The sequence below is a fragment of the Oncorhynchus masou genome, unplaced genomic scaffold, assembly GCF_036934945.1.
Source record: "Oncorhynchus masou masou isolate Uvic2021 unplaced genomic scaffold, UVic_Omas_1.1 unplaced_scaffold_1676, whole genome shotgun sequence".
Lineage (NCBI taxonomy): Eukaryota > Metazoa > Chordata > Actinopteri > Salmoniformes > Salmonidae > Oncorhynchus > Oncorhynchus masou.
In genome coordinates, this window is record NW_027006896.1 from 104,162 (window position 1) to 123,235 (window position 19,074).

Consider the following 19,074-nt stretch of genomic DNA (forward strand, 5'->3'; position numbering starts at 1 on the left):
CTCTCTCTCTCTCCCCCCCTCTCTCTCTCCCCCCCTCTCTCTCTCGCTCTCATTCTCTCCCCCCTCTCTCTGTCTCTCCCTCCCTCCCTCCCTCCCTCCCCCCCTCTCCCCCTCTCTCCCCCCCTCTCTCTCTCTCTCCCCCCCCCTCTTCTCCCCCCCCCTTCCCCCCCTCCCTCCCTCCCCCCTGTAGAGGCTGGTGGTGTGTCTGGAGGAGTCAGTGTACATCCACAACATCAAAGACATGAAGCTGCTGAGGACCCTTCTCAACACGCCCTCCAACCCCTCAGGTAAACACAGTGTGCAGAACAGTGGTTCCTCAGCCAGTGCTGCTCTGTGGGTTTCTGATGGGGACAAGCAGAAGCTGTCTTTCTGTGGACTGAAATGAACATGGTTGTTGTGTTCAGGTCTGTGTGCTCTGTCCATCAACCATTCCAACTCGTACCTGGCCTACCCAGGCAGCTCCACCATCGGAGAGATCATAGTTTACGATGCCAACAACCTGGTAAGGCCTACTACTACTATACTACTGTTGTACTACTGTACCACTGTACTACTACTACTGTACTGCTATACTACTGTACTACCATACTACTGTACTACTATACTACTGTACTACTACTGTACTACTATACTACTACTACTACTCTACTACTACTACTACTACTACTATACTACCATACTACTGTACTACTATATACTACTGTACTACTACTGTACTACCATACTACTGTACTACTATACTACTGTGCTACTATACTACTGTACTACTACTATACCACTGTATTACTACTATACTACTGTACTACTACTATACTACTGTACTACTACTATACTACTGTACTACTACTATACTACTGTACTACTACTATACTACTGTACTACTACGTATACTACTATTACTACTATACCACTGTATTACTACTATACTACTGTACTACTACTATACTACTCTACTACTACTACTACTACTACTATACTGCTACTATACTACTACTACTACTATACTACTGTATTACTACTATACTACTGTACTACTACTATACTACTGTATTACTATTATACTACTACTACTACTATACCACTGTACTACTACTATACTACTGTACTACTACTATACTACTGTATTACTACTATACTGCTCTATTACTACTACTACTACTGCTACTACTATACTACTACTGTATTACTACTATACTGGATACTAGCTCTGCCAAATGACTTAAATGTAAAATATGTAAATGTAATACTACTGTATTACTACTGTGCTACTACTGTACTACTATACTACTGTACTACTATACTACTGTACTACTGTACTACTACTATACTACTGTATTACTACTATACTACTGTATTACTACTATACTACTCTACTGCTACCATACTACTGTACCACTGCCATACTACTGTACTTGCTGCTATACTACTGTACTGCTACTACTATGCTACTATGTTACTACTATACTACTGTACTACTACTATACACTACATTTGCTTTAAGTCATTTACTACTACTTATGCTGCAAATTGTACTCACTTCTATACTACTGTGCTACTACTATACTACTGTACTACTACTAGGCACTGAACTATACTACTATAGGCTTACTACTACTGCACTGCTGCTCACTACTACTGCTACTACTACTACTTACTACTGTACTAATACTATACTACTACTACTGCTGATACTACTGCTGCTACTCACAGCTCCTACAAGCATCTGGTCTGCTACTACAGTACTGGAACTTGGGAAGAGTTGAACACCACTCTACTGCTACTGCTACTCTACTGCTACTGCTACTACTTTACTGCTACTATACTACTCTACTGCTACTATACTACTGTACAACTACTGCCTGGACTAATGTACTGCTACTATACTACTGTACAACTACTATACTACTCTACTGCTACTATACTACTGTACTACTACACTACTGTACAACTGCTATACTACTCTACTCCTACTGTACAGCTACTACTCTACTGCTACTGTACTACTACTATACTACTATACTACTGTACAACTACAGCTACTGTACTGCTACTATACTACTGTACTACTGCTGTACTACTTTAATACTACTGTAGAACTACTATACTACTATACTACTATACAACTACTATACTACTGTACTACTGTACTGCTACTATACTCTGCTACACTACAACTACTATACTACTGTACCACTGCTACTACTACTATACTGCTGTACTGCCACTATACTACTATACTACTCTACTGCTACTGTGCCACTGTACTACTACTATACTACTGTACTACTACTGTACTACTATACTACTGTGCAACTACTGTACTATACTGCTGCTGTACTACCACTATACTACTATACTGCTACTGTACTACTATGCTACTGTACTACTGTACTACTACTGCTGCTGTACTACTACTGTACTACTATACTACTGTACAACTACTATACTGCTGTACTACTGTGCTGCTACTATACTACTGTACTACTACTGCACTACTGTACTACTACTATACAACTACTGTACTACTGCTACTGTACTACTGTACTACTACTACTGTACTGTTACTATACTACTATACTACTGTACTACTATGGCACATCTACCATACTACTGTACTTCTCCTTTACTACCACTATACTACTGCTTTCTCTGCTACTATACTACTGCACTGCTACTGTATTACTACTATACTACTGCACTGCTACTATACTACAAAACAACTGTACCACTACTGTAACACTGTACTACTACTATTATACTGTACTACTACTGTACTACTCTACTACTGCACTACTATATTACTGTACTCTATTATCTCTCTACTCTCTATCCTCTCTACTGTACTACTACTATACTACTGTACTACTACTGTATGTCTCTGCTACTGTACGATTCTCTCTATACTACTGTACAACTACTATACTACTGTACTACTGTACTGCTACTATACTACACTACTCTCTACAACTACTATGCTAATGTACTACTACTGTTTTACTGACTCTACTACTGCACTACTACCATACTACTGTACTACCACTATACTACTATACTACTCTACTGCTACTGTACCACTGTACTACTACTGTACTCCTCTACTACTACTGTACTACTACTATACTACTGTACTACTACAAAACGAATGTACTACTGTACTACTGTACTACTACTGTACTACTGTACTACTACTGTACTACTATACTACTACTGTACTACTACAAAAGCGAATGTACTACTGTACTACTCTCATTCTACTACAAAGCTACTACTATACTACGACTGTACTACTGTACTACTACAAAACAAATGTACTACTGTACTACTGTACTACTACTCTACTACTGTACTACTACTGTACTACTACAAAGCTACTACTGTACTACTGTACTACTATACTACTACTGTACTACTACAAACGAATGTACTACTGTACTACTGTACTACTACAAAGCTACTGTACTACTATACTACTACTGTACTACTGTACTACTACAAAACGAATGTACTACTGTACTACTACTGTACTACAATACTACTGTACTACTGTACTACTATACTGTACTACTACTGTACTGTTATTATACTGTGCTCTATAGCTTGGTTGTCAGTACTACTATTGTACTGCTATTATACTGTGCTCTCTGCTACATTGAAGTGATGTTTGAAGTGATGTACAGACATTGCAGTCAGGTTGTTATATGGCAGTAGCACCATGTTTCTGTTTTATGACTCAGTGGTATAATTGTGTTGCAGTCCCATGTAAAGCAGTCAATCATTCTCTCTCTCTCTCTCATCCTCTCTCATTCTCTATCTTTCTTTCTCTCTCTCTCATCTCATTCTCTCTCTCTCTCTCTTCTCTCTCTCTCATTCTCTCATTCTCTCTCTCTCTCTCTCTCTCTCTCATCCTCTCTCATTCTCTATCTTTCTCTTCTCTCTCTCATTCTCCTCTCTCTCTCTCTCATTCTCTCTCTCTCTCTCTCTCTCTCTCTCTCTCTCTCTCTCTCTCTCTCTCTCTCTCTCTCTCAGAGCACTGTCACAATGATCCCGGCCCATGACAGTCCCCTGGCTGCTCTCTCCTTTAACTCGTCAGGCACCAAGCTGGCCAGCGCTTCGGAGAGGGTAAGCACTACCAGGACAGCTGCCCCTAGTGACCGGAGGCCAGCGCCTCGGAGAGGGTAAGCACTACCAGGACAGCTGCCCCTAGTGACGGGAGGCCAGCTGCCCCTAGTGACCGGAGGCCAGCGCCTCGGGGTAAGCACTACCAGGACAGCTGCCCCTGCCCCTAGTGACGGGAGGCCAGCGCCTCGGAGAGGGTAAGCACTACCAGGACAGCTGCCCCTAGTGACGGGAGGCCAGCGCCTCGGAGAGGGTAAGCACTACCAGGACAGCTGCCCCTAGTGACGGGAGGCCAGCGCCTCGGAGAGGGTAAGCACTACCAGGACAGCTGCCCCTAGTGACGGGAGGCCAGCGCCTCGGAGAGGGTAAGCACTACCAGGACAGCTGCCCCTAGTGACGGGAGGCCAGCGCCTCGGAGAGGGTAAGCACTACCAGGACAGCTGCCCCTAGTGACGGGAGGACGGGAGGCCAGCGCCTCGGAGAGCCAGGCCTAAGCACTACCAGGACAGCTGCCCCCAGGACAGCTACCAGGACCCTAGTGCACTACCAGGACACGGGAGGCCAGCGCCTCGGAGAGGCCAGCGCCTAAGCACTACCAGGACAGCTGCCCCTAGTGAGCGCCCGGGAGGCCAGCGTAGTGCGTTTTTTGACAACATACCTGGATATTGCAGTTAGGCCCTGGCCATGTCCAAAACATTCAGTACGTGACTAGTAGTAGATGTACTCTGCTGCAGCACACAGTGTATTATAAGCCCAGGTGGGCGGGGCATCCTGAAGAGGCATGACACCATAATAATAAAATCTAGATAACTACAGTGGAGCTGGACAGTCCTGACTGTGAGGGACTCTCTTCCTCCCTCTAGTTAGACAGTCCTGACTGTGAGGGACTCTCTTCCTCCCTCTAGTTAGACAGTCCTGACTCTAGGGACTCTGATTTCTCCCTCCAGTTAGACAGTCCTGACTGTGAGGGACTCTCTTCCTCCCTCTAGTTAGACAGTCCTGACTGTGAGGGACTCTCTTCCTCCCTCTAGTTAGACAGTCCTGACTGTGAGAGACTCTCTTCCTCCCTCTAGTTAGACAGTCCTGACTGTGAGGGACTCTCTTCCTCCCTCTAGTTAGACAGTCCTGACTGTGAGGGACTCTCTTCCTCCCTCTAGTTAGACAGTCCTGACTGTGAGGGACTCTCTTCCTCCCTCTAGTTAGACAGTCCTGACTGTTAGTCCCTCACAGTCAGGACTGTCTGACTCTCTTTCTTACTCCCTTCTTCATATCCCCTTCTTCATATCCCTCTCTCACTCTCTCCTTTCTGTTCTCTCTCCCTCACTCCCCCCTCTCTCCCTCCAGGGTACTGTAATCCGTGTGTTCTCCATCCCAGAGGGACAGCGTCTGTTTGAGTTCCGCAGAGGGATGAAGAGGTCAGAGTTCACACAATAGAACATAAACTGTATAAACTCACTTTACTACACAACATAGTCTACATCTAGTGTAATGAACAGGACTAACAGAACACATTAAACACACCTACTGAACAGGACTAACAGAACACATTAAACACACCTAATGAACTGGACTAACAGAACATATTAAACACACCTACTGAACAGGACTAACAGAACACATTAAACACACCTACTGAACAGGACTAACAGAACACATTAAACACACCTACTGAACAGGACTGAACAGGAAACACACCTACTGAACAGGACTAACAGAACACATTAAACACACCTACTGAACAGGACTAACAGAACACATTAAACACACCTACTGAACAGGACTAAAAACTACTGAACAGGACACAGGACTAACAGAACACCTAATGAACTAACAGAACACATTAAACACACCTACTGAACAGGACTAACAGAACACATTAAACACACCTACTGAACAGGACTAAACACACCTAATGAACAGGACTAACAGAACACATTAAACACCCTACTGAACAGGACTAATCACACCTACTGAACAGGACTAACAGAACACATTGCTGGACAGGACTAAACACACCTACTGAACAGGACTAACAGAACACATTAAACACACCTACTGAACTGGTAAACACACCTACTGAACAGGAATAACCTGAACACATTAAACAACCTACTGAACAGGACTCACATAAACACACCTACTGAACAGGACTGACCTAATGAACAGGACTAACAGAACACATTAAACACACCTACTGAACAGGACTAACACACACATTAAACCCAGCCTACTGAACAGGACTAACAGAACACATTAAACACACTAATGAACAGGACTAACTGAACAGGACTAACAGAACACATTAAACCACCTACTGAACAGGACTAAACACACCAACTGAACAGGACTAACATTTATTAAACACACCTACTGAACAGGGTAAACACACCTAATGAACAAGTGAACAGGACAACGTAAAACCCACTAGAATAATCCAGTGATTTGCTGATCTCATGCTGGTACCAGACGGCTGCACATATCCTTGTCAAGGTTCTCTGGTCCCAGCAATTGACCTGGTTCGGGTTTCCGACCGTGATTGGGAGTCCCATGAACAGGCGTCGTTATTGGCCCAGCGTTGTCCGGGTTTGGCCTGGGGTAGGTCGTTATTGGCCCAGCGTTGTCCGGGTTTGGCCTGGGGTAGGTCGTTATTGGCCCAGCGTTGTCCGGGTTTGGCCTGGGGTAGGTCGTTATTGGCTCAGCGTTGTCCGGGTTTGGCCTGGGGTAGGTCGTTATTATGGCCCAGCGTTGTGCGGGTTTGGCCTGGGGTAGGTCGTTATTGGCCCAGCATTGGCCCCTGGGGTAGGTCGTTAAACACGTTGTCCTGGCGTTGGTTGACCGGGGTAGGTCGTTGGCCCAGCGTTGTCCGGGTTTGGCCTGGGGTAGGTCGTTATTGGCTCAGCGTTGTCCGGGTTTGGCCTGGGGTAGGTCGTTATTGGCTCAGCGTTGTCCGGGTTTGGCCTGGGGTAGGTCGTTATTGGCCCAACATTGTCCGAGTTTGGCCTGGGGTAGGTCGTTATTGGCCCAGAGTTGTGCGGGTTATAATGTGGACTGGGCAGGGATATTTAACCCCCAAATATGGTCAGGGCAGGGATATTTCACCCCCAAATATGGTCAGGGCAGGGATATTTCACCCCCAAAGATGGTTTGGGCAGGGATATGTAACCTCCAATCTTGATAAGAAATGACCATACTTTTTAAGACAAGTTGTAATTAATGTTTTACATAAATTGGAAATGAAAAATGTGTTAGAGCGAGCTAAAACATGAGTTGTCCATTTATAAAATACGTAGGGTAAATTGCCACAGTAGATTTTGCTGATTTTTTGTCAAATAGTTAAATCTACTCTTGATCAGCTGTAAAAGCAGGTTTCATTTACACTGATGATAACACCCACCTGAGGGTGAAAATATCTTCAAAGATGTTGACCTCAAACAGCACTATAATTAACACTGACAACACTGATAACACTACCCATAGATGTAACCTCCAGATTGGGGAGACAGGCATGGGTGTGTATATGTCTGGAATGTAGAGTAGTAGACTCTCATTATGACATCATTAGAACACACTGAAGACAGGTTTATAATGACACATCTCTCATTATGACATCATTAGAACCGACTGAAGACAGGTTTATAATGACACATCTCTCATTATGACATCATTAGAACATTAGAACAGACTGAAGACAGGTTTATAATGACACATCTCTGAAGACAGGTTTATAATATGACATCATTAGAACAGACTGAAGACAGGTTTATAATATTATGACACATCTCTCATTATGACATCATTAGAACAGACTGAAGACAGGTTTATAATGACACATCTCTCATTATGAATGAAGACAGGTTTATTATGACATCATTAGACATCATTAGAACAGACTGAAGACAGGTTTATAATGACACATCTCTCATTATGACATCATTAGAACAGACTGAAGACAGGTTTATAATGACATTATGACATCTCTTTATGACATCATTATGACACAGACTGAAGACAGGTTTATAATGACACATCTCTCATTATGACATCATTAGAACAGACTGAAGACAGGTTTATAATGACACATCTCTCATTATGACATCATTAGAACAGACTGAAGACAGGTTTATAATGACACATCTCTCATTATGACATCATTAGAACAGACTGAAGACAGGTTTATAATGACACATCTCTCATTATGACATCATTAGAACAGACTGAAGACAGGTTTATAATGACACATCTCTCATTATGACATCATTAAAACAGACTGAAGACAGGTTTATAATGACACATCTCTCATTATGACATCATTAGAACACACTGAAGACAGGTTTATAATGACACATCTCTCATTATGACAGACTGAAGACAGGTTTATAATGACACATCTCTCATTATGACATCATTAGAACAGACTGAAGACAGGTTTATAATGACACATCTCTCATTATGACATCATTAGAACAGACTGAAGACAGGTTTATAATGACACATCTCTCATTATGACATCATTAGAACAGACTGAAGACAGGTTTATAATGACACATCTCTCATTATGACATCATTAGAACACACTGAAGACAGGTTTATAATGACACATCTCTCATTATGACATCATTAGAACAGACTGAAGACAGGTTTATAATGACACATCTCTCATTATGACATCATTAGAACACACTGAAGACAGGTTTATAATGACACATCTCTCATTATGACATCATTAGAACAGACTGAAGACAGGTTTATAATGACACATCTCTCATTATGACATCATTAGAACAGACTGAAGACAGGTTTATAATGACACATCTCTCATTATGACATCATTAGAACAGACTGAAGACAGGTTTATAATGACACATCTCTCATTATGACATCATTAGAACAGACTGAAGACAGGTTTATAATGACACATCTCTCATTATGACATCATTAGAACAGACTGAAGACAGGTTTATAATGACACATCTCTCATTATGACATCATTAGAACAGACTGAAGACAGGTTTATAATGACACATCTCTCATTATGACATCATTAGAACAGACTGAAGACAGGTTTATAATGACACATCTCTCATTATGACATCATTAGAACAGACTGAAGACAGGTTTATAATGACACATCTCTCATTATGACATCATTAGAACAGACTGAAGACAGGTTTATAATGACACATCTCTCATTATGACATCATTAGAACAGACTGAAGACAGGTTTATAATGACACATCTCATTATCATCATTAGAACAGACTGAAGACAGGTTTATAATGACACATCTCTCATTATGACATCATTAGAACAGACTGAAGACAGGTTTATAATGACACATCTCTCATTATGACATCATTAGAACAGACTGAAGACAGGTTTATAATGACACATCTCTCATTATGACATCATTAGAACAGACTGAAGACAGGTTTATAATGACACATCTCTCATTATGACATCATTAGAACAGACTGAAGACAGGTTTATAATGACACATCTCTCATTATGACATCATTAGAACAGACACAGGTTTATAATGACACATCTGAAGACAGGTTTATAATGTCCTTCATTATGACATCTAGAACAGACTGAAGACATTATGACATCATTATGACATCATTATGACAGACTGAAGACAGGTTTATAATGACACATCTCTCATTATGACATCATTAGAACAGACTGAAGACAGGTTTATAATGACACATCTCTCATTATGACATCATTATGACAGACTGAAGACAGGTTTATAATGACACATCTCTCATTATGACAGTGTGTGATAGAACAGTCAAAGCAAAGGAATGGCCAGCGGAAATGTTTCAAATGCTTCTTTCATAGCTAGATAATGTAATTTGTGTAATTAAGTTCTTACTAACAGTATGACTGTTGAAGAAACTTCTAATAACTTCCTGTGTGTGTGTGTGTGTGTGTTTGTATGTGTGTGTGTGTGTCTCTGCAGGTACGTCAATATCAGTTCCCTGTCCTTCAGTCCTGACGCCCAGTTCCTCTGTGCCTCCAGCAACACTGAGACCGTACACATCTTCAAACTGGAACAGCACGGACCCAGGTACACACACACACACACACACACACACACACACACACACACACATAGAAGGAGTCACCTCCAACCCGGCAAGCCTACATACAGTGGGGCAAAAAAGTATTTAGTCAGCCACCAATTGTGCAAGTTCTCCCATTTAAAAAGATGAGATGCCTGTCATTTTCATCATAGGTACACTTCAACTATGACAGACAAAATGAGAAAAAAATCCAGAAAATAACATTGCAGGTTTTTTTAATGAATGTATTTGCTAATTTTGGTGGAAAATAAGTATTTGGTCAATAACAAAAGTTTATCTAAATACTTTGTTATATACCCTTTGTTGGCAATGACAGAGGTCAAACGTTTTCTGCAAGTCTTCACAAGGTTTTCATACACTGTTGCTAGTATTTTGGCCCATTCCTCCATGCAGATCTCCTCTAGTGCAGTGATGTTTTGGGGCTGTTGCTGGGCAACACAGACTTTCAACTCCCTCCAAAGATTTTCTATGGGGTTGAGATCTGGAGACTGGCTAGGCCACTCCAGGACCTTGAAATGCTTCTTACGAAGCCACTCCTTCATTGCCCGGGCGGTGTGTTTGGGATCATTGTCATGCTGAAAGACCCAGCCACGTTTCATCTTCAATGCCCTTGCTGATAGGAGGTTTTCACTCAAAATCTCACGATACATGGCCCCATGCATTGGACTAGTAACTGAAAGGTTGCAAGTTCAAATCCCCGAGCTGACAAGGTACAAAATCTGTCGTTCTGCCCCTGAACAGGCAGTTAACCCACTGTTTTTTGATTTTGATTTTTTGTTCCTAGGCCGTCATTGAAAATAAAAATTTGTTCTTAACTGACTTGCCTAGTAAAATAAAGGTAAATTTAAAATTTAAATTCATTCTTTCCTTTATACGGATCAGTCGTCCTGGTCCCTTTGCAGAAAAACAGCCCCAAAGCATGATGTTTCCACCCCCATGCTTCACAGTAGGTATGGTGTTCTTTGGATGTAACTCAGCATTCTTTGTCCTCCAAACACGACGAGTTGAGTTTTTACCAAAAAGTTATATTTTGGTTTCATCTGACCATATGACATTCTCCCAACCTTCTTCTGGATCATCCAAATGCTCTCTAGCAAACTTCAGACGGGCCTGGACTTGTACTGGCTTAAGCAGGGGACACATCTGGCACTGCAGGATTTGAGTCCCTGGCGGCGTAGTGTGTTACTGATGGTAGGCTTTGTTACTTTGGTCCCAGCTCTCTGCTGGTCATTCACTAGGTCCCCCCGTGTGGTTCTGGGATTTTTGCTCACTGTTCTTGTGATAATTTTGACCCCACGGGGTGAGATCTTGCGTGGATCCCCAGATCGAGGGAGATTATCAGTGGTCTTGTATGTCTTCCATTTCCTAATAATTGCTCCCACAGTTGATTTATTCAAACGAAGCTGCTTACCTCCTGCAGATTCAGTCTTCCCAGCCTGGTGCAGGTCTACAATTTTGTTTCTGGTGTCCTTTGACAGCTCTTTGGTCTTGGCCATAGTGGAGTTTGGAGTGTGACTGTTTGAGGTTGTGGACAGGTGTCTTTTATACTGATAACAAGTTCAAACAGGTGCCATTAATACAGGCAACGAGTGGAGGACAGAGGAGCCTCTTAAAGAAGTTACAGGTCTGTGAGAGCCAGAAATCTTGCTTGTTTGTAGGTGACAAAATACTTATTTTCCACCATAATTTGCAAATAAATTCATTAAAAATCCTACAATGTGATTTTCTGGATTTTTCTCCTTTTGTCTGTTATAGTTGAAGTGTACCTATGATGAAAATTTACAGACCTCTCTCATCTTTTTAAGTGGGAGAACTTGCACAATTGGTGGCTGACTAAATACGTTTTTGCCCCACAGTACATCTCTCTCTATCCCCCCTCTCTCTATCCCCCCTCTCTCTATCCCCCCTCTCTCACCCACTCTTTCTCTCTAACCCTGTCTCTCTCTGTGCATCTCCCTGTCTCTCTAACCCTGTATCTCCCTGTCTCTCCCTGTGTCTCTAACCCTGTCTCTCTAACCCTGTCTCTCTAACCCTGTCTCTAACCCTGTCTCCCTAACCCTGTCTCTCCCTGTCTCTCTCTGTGCATCTCCCTGTCTCTCTAACCCTGTATCTCCCCGTCTCTAACCCTGTCTCTCCCTGTCTCTCTAACCCTGTATCTCCCCATCTCTAACCCTGTCTCTCCCTGTGTCTCTAACCCTGTCTCCCTAACCCTGTCTCCCTAACCCTGTCTCCCTAACCCTGTCTCTCCCTGTCTCTCTAACCCTGTATCTCCCCGTCTCTAACCCTGTCTCTCTCTGTGTCTCTAACCCTGTCTCCCTAACCCTGTCTCCCTAACCCTGTCTCCCTAACCCTGTCTCCCTAACTCTGTCTCTCTAACCCTGTCTCTCCCTGTCTCTCTAACCCTGTATCTCCCCGTCTCTAACCCTGTCTCTCTCTGTGTATCTCCCTGTCTCTCTCTGTGTATCTCCCTGTCTCTCCCTGTGTATCTTACTGTCTCTCTAACCCTGTCTCTCCCTGTGTATCTCCGGCTCTCCCTGTGTATCTCCCTGTCTCTCTCTGTGTATCTCCCTATCTCTCTAACCCTGTATCTCCCTGTCTCTCTAAACCTGTATCTCCCTGTCTCTCTCTGTGTATCTCCCTGTCTCTCTAACCCTGTCTCTCTCTGTGTCTCTCTCTGTATCTCCCTGTGTATCTCCCTGTCTCTCTAACCCTGTATCTCCCTGTGTATCTCCCTGTCTCTCTCTGTGTATCTCCCTGTCTCTCCCTGTCTCTCTCTGTGTCTCTCCCTGTCTCTCTCTGTGTCTCTCCCTGTCTCTCTCTGTGTCTCTCCCTGTCTCTCTCTGTGTCTCTCCCTGTCTCTCTCTGTGTATCTCCCTGTCTCTCTCTGTGTCTCTCCCTGTCTCTCTCTGTGTCTCTCCCTGTCTCTCTCTGTGTCTCTCCCTGTCTCTCTCTGTGTCTCTCTGTGTCTCTCCCTGTCTCTCTCTGTGTCTCTCCCGGTCTCTCTCTGTGTAGTGGAGAGGAGGAGTGTCCTACCTGGGGATCCTACGTAGGGAAGATGTTCTCTGCAGCCAGCAGCTACCTCCCAGCCCAGGTGTCTTGTCTTATTGGCCTTTTCTGTCTTGTTCCCTGCATGTTTATATATTACGCTTCTTCTAATTCAATACTATTTGTTTACTTGCTGTACTGAGAGGAGATCTTGTAAGTAGCCTGTACATTGTACTGTATACACTAGGCTGTATCCTATCATGGGGCGGCAGGGTAGCCTAGTGGTTAGAGCGTTGGACTAGTAACCGAAAGGTTGCAAGTTCAAACCCCCGAGCTGACAAGGTACAAATCTGTCGTTCTGCCCCTGAACAGGCAGTTAACCCACTGTTCCTAGGCCGTCATTGAAAATAAGAATTTGTTCTTAACTGACTTGCCTAGTTAAATAAAGGTTAAAAACAATAAAAAAATTAATACAAAATATGACTGTAAACTTTGATTGCAGGTGTCTGGAGTGATGAGTCAGGAAAGAGCCTTCGCCACTGTACGCCTCCTAGTGGCCGGGCAGAGGAATGTCTGTACCCTCTCCACGTGAGTTTCCCTGTCTGTGTATTTTTGTGTTTAGGGATTGTGGGTGTATGGTGTGTGTGTGTGTGTGTGTGGTACTGTATAGGGAGTTGGTGTGTTTTTTTTGTCTCAGTAGGTTTTGGTCTTCTATTTGTTATACACAGTAGTAGACAGTAGTACACAGTAGTAGACAGTAGTACACAGTAGTAGACAGTAGTAGACAGTAGTACACAGTAGTAGACAGTAGTACACAGTAGTAGACAGTAGTAGACAGTAGTAGACAGTAGTACACAGTAGTACACAGTAGTAGACAGTAGTAGACAGTAGTACACAGTAGTAGACAGTAGTACACAGTAGTAGACAGTAGTACACAGTAGTAGACAGTAGTAGACAGTAGTAGACAGTAGTAGACAGTAGTAGACAGTAGTAGACAGTAGTACACAGTAGTAGACAGTAGTACACAGTAGTAGACAGTAGTAGACAGTAGTAGACAGTAGTAGACAGTAGTAGACAGTAGTACACAGTAGTAGACAGTAGTAGACAGTAGTAGACAGTAGTACACAGTAGTACACAGTAGTAGACAGTAGTACACAGTAGTAGACAGTAGTACACAGTAGTAGACAGTAGTACACAGTAGTAGACAGTAGTAGACAGTAGTAGACAGTAGTAGACAGTAGTACACAGTAGTAGACAGTAGTACACAGTAGTAGACAGTAGTAGACAGTAGTAGACAGTAGTACACAGTAGTAGACAGTAGTAGACAGTAGTAGACAGTAGTAGACAGTAGTAGACAGTAGTAGACAGTAGTAGACAGTAGTAGACAGTAGACAGTACAGTAGTAGACAGTAGTAGACAGTAGTACACAGTAGTAGACAGTAGTAGACAGTAGTAGACAGTAGTAGACAGTAGTACACAGTAGTAGACAGTAGTAGACAGTAGTAGACAGTAGTACACAGTAGTACACAGTAGTACACAGTAGTAGACAGTAATACACAGTAGTAGACAGTAATACACAGTAGTAGACAGTAGTAGACAGTAGTAGACAGTAGTAGACAGTAGTAGACAATAGTAGACAATAGTAGTCAGTAGTACACAGTAGTAGACAGTAGTACACAGTAATACACAGTAATACACAGTAATACACCGTAATACACCGTAATACACAGTAGTACACAGTAATACACAGTAGTAGACAGTAGTAGACTGATATACACAGTTTAAAAGACTATATCGTAGATCATCCTGACCTGATCCTAGAGTGATGGCCATAAATGAAAGTGCTGTATGTCCTGTTCCACTGGGTGTGAGGGTGTCATGGCTGGCTGGGTCCCTGTGTCTGTCTGTCAGGATCCAGAAGCTTCCTCGTCTGCTGGTGGCCTCCTCCGACGGACAGCTGTTCATCTATAACATCGACCCTCAGGATGGAGGAGAGTGCGTCCTGGCTCAGAAACACAGGTGAGAGGTCATCTCAGGTCAGAGGTCAATCGAGGTCAGAAGCCTTTACAGCTGCTTTGCTAATCAAACAAACTGCTGAAAGTGACATCTGGAAAACCGTATTTATGATGTCATCTGGAACTTATTCAATACCAGACCTAGTATTTATGACGTCATCTGGAACTTATTCAATACCAGACCTAGTATTTATGATGTCATCTGGAACTTATTCAATACCAGACCTAGTATTTATGATGTCATCTGCAACTTATTCAATACCAGACCTAGTATTTATGATGTCATCTGGAACTTATTCAATACCAGACCTAGTATTTATGATGTCATCTGCAACTTATTCAATACCAGACCTAGTATTTATGATGTCATCTGCAACTTATTCAATACCAGACCTAGTATTTATGATGTCATCTGCAACTTATTCAATACCAGACCTAGTATTTATGATGTCATCTGCAACTTATTCAATACCAGACCTAGTATTTATGATGTCATCTGGAACTTATTCAATATCTGACCTAGTATTTATGATGTCATCTGGAACTTATTCAATACCAGACCTAGTATTTATGATGTCATCTGCAACCTAGTGTTTATGCTTTATTGGCAGGGGATACATATGTTTACATTGCCAAAGCAAGTGAAATAGATAATAAACAAAGGCGAAATAAACAATAAAAAATGTACAGTAAACATTACACTCACAAGTCTATATACAGTGTTGTAATGATGTTCAAATAGTTAAAGTACAAAGGGGAAAATAAATAAACAGAAATATTGGTTGTATTTACAATGGTGTTTGTTCTTCACTGGTTGTCCTTGTGGCAACAGGTCACAAATCTTGCTTTTGTCTCTCTGTCTCTCAGATTGTTTGGTGAGGATGAGGACAAGGAGGAGGGGGTGGAGTCAGAAGGGTCAGAGGTCACGGTGCCTGTCCAGGCATGTCCATCATACGCCGCCACTGTTGCCATACCAGCCACCGGTCCAGTCACTACCACGCTCACAGGTGTGTGTGTGTGTGTGTGTGTGTGTGTGTGTGTGTGAGAGAGATACACAATTGTGTGTGTGTGTGTGTGTGAGAGAGAGCGATTGTGTGAGAGAGTGAGGAAGACAGAGAGAAAGAGATGGACAGAAAGAGAGATTTGTGTTGTACCTGCAAGGGTGTGTGTGTGTGTGTGAGAGAGAGAGAGATAAATATTGTGTGTGTGAGAGAGAGATTGTGTGAGAGAGTGAGGAAGACAGAGATGTGTGTTGTATTATCTGAAAGGGTGTGTGTGTGTGTAACTTTACCTGTAACCCCTCCTCTCCTCCTCTCCAGGTTACTCTGAGGATGGTGGGGCTAAGAAGGGAGAGGTGATCCCAGAACATGAGTTAGCCGCTGGTCCCGTCTGTCTGGATGATGAGAACGAGTTTCCTCCAGTGAGCAACCAGCAACTCTCCTAGCCTGGTCCTATACAGAGACAGTAGTCATGCTAACTCTCCTAGCCTGGTCCTATACAGAAACAGTAGTCATGCTAACTCTCCTAGCCTGGTCCTATACAGAAACAGTAGTCATGCTAACTCTCCTAGCCTGGTCCTATACAGAGACAGTAGTCATGCTAACTCTCCTAGCCTGGTCCTATACAGAAACAGTATTCATGCTAACTCTCCTAGCCTGGTCCTATACAGAAACAGTAGTCATGCTAACTCTCCTAGCCTGGTCCTATACAGAAACAGTAGTCATGCTAACTCTCCTAGCCTGGTCCTATACAGAAACAGTAGTCATGCTAACTCTCCTAGCCTGGTCCTATACAGACAGTAGTCATGTAAGTAGCCTGGTCCTATACAGAAACAGTAGTCATGCTAACTCTCTCCTAGCCTGGTCCTATACAGAAACAGTAGTCATGCTAACTCTCCTAGCCTGGTCCTATACAGAAACAGTATTCATGCTAACTCTCCTAGCCTGGTCCTATACAGAAACAGTAGTCATGCTAACTCTCCTAGCCTGGTCCTATACAGAAACAGTATTCATGCTAACTCTCCTAGCCTGGTCCTATACAGAAACAGTATTCATGCTAACTCTCCTAGCCTGGTCCTATACAGAGACAGTAGTCATGCTAACTCTCCTAGCCTGGTCCTATACAGAAACAGTAGTCATGCTAACTCTCCTAGCCTGGTCCTATACAGAAACAGTAGTCATGCTAACTCTCCTAGCCTGGTCCTATACAGAAACAGTAGCCTGGCTAGCTAGCCAGAGACTGAGAGAAGCAGAGTTTGGCCAAAGCGAGACATTTCAACCTGTAAAAACATTGGACAAAGGGAAAGGGTGCAACTCCACCCTCCTGCCTTCATAAACTACAGGACAGCTCCTCAATCGTGGTGAGCAGCAGTAGTGCTTCTGGGATACTGAGTCTGGAAGGCCATAAGTAGGATCAGAGGAGCACATGTAAAGAGTTGACCCTACTGTCTTTATATTCCACTCAGGTGCTAGCCGGGTTCCATTTAGAAACATAGGAACTACAGTACAAGCCTAGTGCCCTTCCCTAACCCCTACAGACTTGTCCCCTTCCTTAACCCCTACCCTCCTACAAACTAGTCACCTTCCCTAACCCCTACCCTCCTACTAGCCTAGTCCCCTTCCCTAACCCCTACCCTCCCACAAACTAGTCCCCTCCCCTAACCCCTACCCTCCCACAAACTAGTCCCCTTCCTTAACCCCTACCCTCCCACAAACTAGTCCCCTTCCCTAACCCCTACTACGAACTAGTTCCCTTCCCTAACCCCTACAAACTAGTCCCCTTCCCTAACCCCTACTCTCCTACAAACTAGTTCCCTTCCCTACCCCTTATAACATTGGCACAGTTAGCAAGGCCTCCACACTAACTCCTACAAAACGTTGGGTTTAAATCCTACAGTATACACCGAGTGAACATCTTCCTAATATTGAGTTTAACCAGGTCTCCTCCCCTTCATCTACACTGATTGAAGTGGATTCAACAAGTGACATCAATAAGGGATCGTATCTTTCACCTGGATTGCCCTGGTCAGTCTGTGTCGTGGAAAGAGCAGGTGTTCCTAATGTTTTGTGCAGTCAGTATATATACACAGTAGGTTTTATAAGAAGGTTTGGTTTAATGCTGACGGTTGCAATGCGTTTCACTCTATGAATACCGGAATTACTTTAATACATAATTTCTCTGGAATAGCTATTTTGGTTTATGTGATTTCATAAGTGTTACCTTCTTAATATGACATGTATAAGGAATCAAATGGGGGTTTGAAAAGAACCGGATTTTTGAAAGAACCGTTCAGATGTTTCGGCCAGGATTAAATTAGATCCTGGGTGATAAGCAGGACATGTTCCCGCGTTCGCGGAGATTCCATTTACAGGAAAACTCAATCGGATATTGCCTTTAAAAGTCACAATGCAGATAACCCGCGATCAGATTGAATCCTCGTTGCATGTGGCCAGTTCTGTTGGTGTAATTGCTATATTAATCCACTAGGGGGTGCTGTTGTCCCCGTGTGAGTTCCTATTGTTCAGTGCAACCTGTAAGCAAGTAGAAGTCGCTCCTAAGTACTGATCTAGGATCAGCATACTCCTGGCCAGTCCTGACCATTACTATATGAAGGTTAAGCGCAATACTGGTCCTAGATCAGTGCATGAAGAGAAGATTCTATGTTGCTTTATTGGGTATAGAGAGAGCCCATGATTCTCAATGTCAGCGCCTGATTATAGTAATCAAGTGCTCGTTGACCGGTTGTAGCATCAGGTGTGCTAGTTCTGGAACAGTTCAAATACATGGACAGGCTGGGGGTTGCCAAGGAGAGGTTGTGATAATACATGGACAGGCTGGGGGTTGTCAAGGAGAGGTGATAATACATGGAC

At 43.1% G+C, this 19,074-nt stretch overlaps 1 pseudogene; it reads left to right on the forward strand.

Moving 5' to 3' along the window:
* The window catches only part of LOC135531943 (WD repeat domain phosphoinositide-interacting protein 1-like), a 42,820-nt pseudogene extending 26,195 nt beyond the window's left edge, over nucleotides 1-16,625 (forward strand).
* The last annotated feature ends 2,449 nt before the right edge of the window (nucleotides 16,626-19,074 follow it).